The sequence below is a fragment of the Hypanus sabinus genome, chromosome 10, assembly GCF_030144855.1.
Source record: "Hypanus sabinus isolate sHypSab1 chromosome 10, sHypSab1.hap1, whole genome shotgun sequence".
NCBI lineage: Eukaryota > Metazoa > Chordata > Chondrichthyes > Myliobatiformes > Dasyatidae > Hypanus > Hypanus sabinus.
Window position 1 is genome coordinate 163,626,680 of NC_082715.1, and position 5,361 is coordinate 163,632,040.

The 5,361-nt window shown below is 42.5% G+C and overlaps 1 non-coding gene across 1 annotated transcript; it reads right to left on the reverse strand.

The window, feature by feature from the left end:
* Nucleotides 1–4,826: 4,826 nt before the first annotated feature.
* Nucleotides 4,827–4,899, reverse strand: trnav-uac (transfer RNA valine (anticodon UAC)). The gene has a single exon. It is a non-coding gene; the product is annotated as a tRNA-Val (tRNA).
* Between the last annotated feature and the right edge of the window lie 462 nt (nucleotides 4,900–5,361).

Sequence of the window (5,361 nt, forward strand, 5' to 3'; positions counted from 1 at the left end):
TATCGAAGAAGCAATGTGCTGCCATTGAGAGGATTCAGAGGAACATCACAGGGATGATTCCGGTAAAGAAAAGTTTATCACAATGTGGAAAGGGTGCTTCCCATGGTTAGCGAGCCTAGGACAACAAAGCACGCGTCAGGATAGTGTGGCCTCCATTTAACTAGAGATGTGTGGACACTTTTTTCATCAGTTGGTGGTGCGTTTGTCGAATATCTATCACAGGAAGCTGCAGCTGCCCAGCTCCTGGGTGTATTTAAGGCCGAGATTCACATGTTCTTGATTGGCTACAAGATCAAAGGTTACGTGGAGAGGGCAGGGGTCTGGGGATGCGGAGGGGAAGAAAGGGATTAGTCACGATAGAATGGAGGAGTAGTTTCGACGGGCCAAAAGGCCTAATTATGCTTGTATTTCTTATGGTCTTAAGGTCTATAGTATGGAGAGATTTAACATCGCGTTTAAACCCAGTATAGCGGTGCTGGTCCAAGAATCAAACGACCGCCCGGCAGAATCACTCTGTACCTCCCTTCAATTACTAAATTTGCAGAAGCCTGAAAAACTGGACGATCTCGGATCAATGCATAATATCGATAGCAGGTGAAGATGTTTGCTTATTTCAGATATTGAAATGGCACAATGGTCCCCCGTGCTGGTCGTTACCTCCTAACTCCTCCATGCATCCCTACTTCCACGGCAACCCACATTCGACAGTGTGCAGGAATTACATGTCCGGTACATAAATTCACCCCGCTGTGCCTGCACTCAGACTCTGTTTACAGCGGCAGTGTTCGTCTAATATGTGTCCCTTTCTCTTTCTCTAGTAAATCTTTTGGCGATTGTAATCGTATCGCGAGGAAAGTGCGGCCTCGCCAAGTGCAGCCCTCGCGACCTGGTGGCCATGGCACCGACGCATCTGTAGGTTATCATTACTGAAGTTGTTTTGGACCAGATAATTTCTCATTATTTTCCAGTGTGCTTCCTGGATATAGCCACTGTGTGTCGGGTGGTCATAGTGCTCACTCGTGCAGAATGTTCAGTTTGCTTTACCGTCACCTTCACTCTTGATCGATATGTTGCCACGTGTCGCCGAAATCTCAGGACCTCCTGCTGCACCGGGAAAGCTGCGGCGACGGTTCGAGCCTCTGCTGGTGTTCTTCTTTGTCTGAAAGACGTACCCATCTATTTTGCATATGAACCTGGAAAACAGGTAGCGATAGGCAGTTACTTTGCAGATCCCGTGTGGGTGGGATTTGACTGGTTAGACACCACTGTTACTCCACGACTTCTTATTGCTGCGCAACGCCCTGACAGTCAGATACAATTCGGAAGCCAATCGTGTCCGTAAGGGGCTGAGGAGTGAAATAAATGGGGAGTGATTTGAAGGATCTTGTGAAGGAGAGCAGGAAGAGTTCAGTGACATTACTTTTCAGCATTTCTGGCAGCTTTATCTTCTTGTGGCTGACGTACGTTTCAGGATTTTGCTATCACATCAGAGGTGCCAAAAGAAATGAATCAGAAATGCTATTTCAAATGCTAGAGTATTTACTGCAGAATTTCAGTTGCTGCAGAAATACATTTGTTTACGTGCTGACGCTGTCTAACTTACAGGAGCAACTAAACATTGCTGTAAAGTATTCAGGAACTTTAATCACTAAAATAATTGAAGCGCATTTTCTTGAGAGCGCTGTGTTGTGATTTGTTCTCCATCTCCTGACGATCGGAATCTTCTTCGCATTCTCAACTGCTCCACGCCGTATCTCATTGCGGGCTGATTATCGCGTTCGTTCACTGTCACTGCTCGTCTCATGTTTGTATCTCATTTCCAATTTATGACACCGAAATGGTCACATTGTCAGTTCAGTCATTGTGTTTACCAAATTACACAAACAAACAGAGACTTGGAACATTACTATTAAGAGTCAATTAGAATCTTACCAAATCTTCCTACGGCTGGGAAATCCTATTTTCATCACGGACATGCTCCGAAGCACATAGCGCTAGACTACTGTAGTCTTCACGTCCCAGTGTTACTGTCCTCTGCTCATAATATTGGGAGGCAGAGACGCTGCACCAAGTATGTGTATAGCCAATAACAATTATCTCCAAAGCGGGTGAACGCAGATAATATGCCCGATATTCGCATCAGTATTCCTTTTTAAGAAATGTAATTTTTATTTGCTTTTGTAACTAATTGTATCAAAAGATCTCTCACTGTACCTTTGGTTCTGCATTCACAAAGGCAGCGAAAGATTAGATTTAATACTTCCTCCCGAGTGATAAAACATTGAAATGCCATCGGCGATTTCTAAGGAATTCGATTCCATGTATTTCCTGTTATTTGCATTCCATCTTTGTAATGAGTACTTCATTGATTTTCGTCCGGCAGGAGTGTTTATATTTTCACTTATTTATTCTAACTTGTACTCTGATTTCTCCATTTTATATGTACTCTGTTTTCTTGCTTTCTGAAAGATTGTCGTTACTCCTCACACTTACCTCGCACTGTTGTAACTTTCAGCCAATCCTGATCTCGAGGTGTTGATCTTTCTTTGTTTAAGATACTTTTATTGCAAAGGTACCGTGACATCAGCCATGATGTTTACGGACTATTATTTGGCGAACTTCCACTATTGTCAGAGGGCAAAATGCCTCATTTACACAAAATGTCCTAAGTTCTACTTCCTTCTTAAATGCTGTATTCCAATATTTCTTTCCATACACACAGTGGAAACACCTATTTCTTAACATAATGTAGCCAAATAAATTGGTAAATAAGACCACCATCAATATTTCCATCACTTTGTTACATTTCCAACAGTGCTGTTAATTAATTTCTGAGCCAGTAAAATCCTCTACTGGAGAACTATGCAATATTTCTATGTTGGTTGTGATCTGCCGATGCCGATCAATTATGTAAGACCGCTTTTGAAGAAGTGCTGGACAGCAAATTAAATCTACGCGGCCGCAGATAAATTATCGACTAACATTTTAGGAGGAAGCAAAGGAAATATAGCATTATTACTCAGCAGAAAGGAATGTTTATCAAATCTGCACCAAAGAGCACTATGATCCCATTGAGACATGTATCAGCTATAATTCTATGCTCGTTCCTCAGAGAGCCTTTTCCCTGAGATTTCCCCAAATGCTGACGACTTCCTCTGAAAAATCAGCCACGCAATTTCAGAAAGGGATATGCAACTTCTTCTACTCTTACTTTCCGAAGAGTCCGAATTTTGTGATTTTAAACTTGCCAGTATGTATAATGCAATTCACTTAACGACTTCACATATTTCAATATGAATATCTATCGTTCTTTTAAACTCTAGAGTATATCGATCTCATTTAAAGTGTTCTCGGATTAGAAGTTCGATTATAGCTACTCGGGTCAAGAAAATCTTCTCATTGCGGTGAGTGAGCCCCTTGAACCGCCGTGTTATCACCCAATACTTCCTTCATTTCGTTGACAATTATAATATAACTAAGTACAGAACTACAGCACGGATCTTTGTTGAACCCTGTACAATTATATCCAAACATCGCTCTTACGGAAATATAAAGGTCGTGAAGTAAACTTCGATACAGCAGTTATTATCATTGTTGTCTTGCTGTCCAATTTATCTTGTTTTTTTGCATTCGTGAGATCGCTATCTTCCTTCTGTTCACTCATGTGCAATATTCATCGATGGAGAACAGAGCATGGAATTCGATTGCCCTTTCAGTTGTAGTGAGCTCATTTGTTCCCATATAAAACCATTGGACAAGGATTCAACATCACATCAAGTTCACTGTGTCATGTTGCAGACACTACATTCCCATCTCATAAGCTTCACACCTGGACTCAGTGGCATTATCATTCGATTACTCTTGTACTAAACCACAGAATATATCGCTGTGGTCTTCCGTTTCTGTCGACCATTCGCTTGAATGTTCGATATATCCTGAGTTCACAATTGTTCATCTTCATTTAACTTGTAACCTTTGGTTATCCGAGTTACTATTGCTGTTGTCAGCTTGAAGCAGTTGGCTTCCTTCATTAAAAAGGCAGTTTTCGCCCATAGAAATGCTGTTCACTTATTTCCCCTCAATTCTCTGTAAGCCATAGAAACAGTTGTGCATGAAAATACCTTGAGAACAGTGAGTTTTGTGAAACACAAACCCGCCAGTTTGCCATCAATAATCATTTAGAGGAAAAGTCACTTAGATCCCGGTTCGTCTCAATTCTGAAGATGGATGCGAACAACAACTGAACCTCTTAACGACGTCTGTATGATTTTATGCATCGAACTGTTCCCACATGATTGACTGATTGGATATTTGCATTAACCTCTAGACAGGCTAGTCCTATTGACATCAGTAGTTTTGGGGTAGAGAGTGTGAACAGCTTTATGTTCCTCACCTGAATAGCACGGAAGATCTCACACGGTCTGTACATGCCAGCTGTGTGATGAAAAAGTGCCTGATTCACCTAAAACGGTTGAAGAAATTGCGTTTGGGTCCCCAAATCCTAAGAACTTTCTAGATACGCACATTTCAAAGCATCCTGACTGCCTGCTGCAGGAAGGAGAGGGAGAGGGAAGACAAAGAAAGCGATTTAAAATCCACCAACCTCCTTTTGTTTAAATCTGCTTACGTTCTCCTGTAAAGGATGCATAATTTATATTAATTCAACTTAATGTCATTTATCTCTGTCAGGTATGCAATGCGCTGTGCTGCTGCTGGAAATGTGAACGTTTATGGCGTTTGCACTTCTGGGTGCCTATGACAGAAAATCTGAATCCGAACTGAACAGTTGAGTCTCAGATTCATCGTAAAATCAGAAGACCAAACAATGTTTCTGCCCAGGATTGAACTGGGGACCTTTCGCGTGTAAAGCGAACGTGATAACCACTACACCACAGAAACCGTGCAAAGCGCTCAGTGATCTGAGCTGTTGATCAATGGGCCGAGACACCCTCTCCACAGTCCGCCGTCGAGATGTAATCGGGAGGAGGACGAGAACGAGTCGGGGCGTGCGGATCGGAGGAGTTTTTCCGAATTATTTTGGGTTTCTGGCATGTACGGTGACGAATCTCAAGGTTGTATAATGTATACATACGCTAATAATAAATGCACTTGGATCTTTGAAACGTCTCCACTGCAGGTTCCCGTACTACAATGTAACAAGGTATTCGTCCATTTCTGGTCAGTCTCGCTCACCTTCCCTGTGCTAACCTGGTATCTTACCGGAAACCCTCAGGTTCAGCCCAGGTCAGGGTTCTGTTAAACGAGTTTTGATTTTGGCAGCCAAGTGTTTGCGGCGTGGCGGCAACAAACGTCATTGCACTCTGACCTCGGGTTGGTCCGTCCCGTGTCGCACAGTTTCAA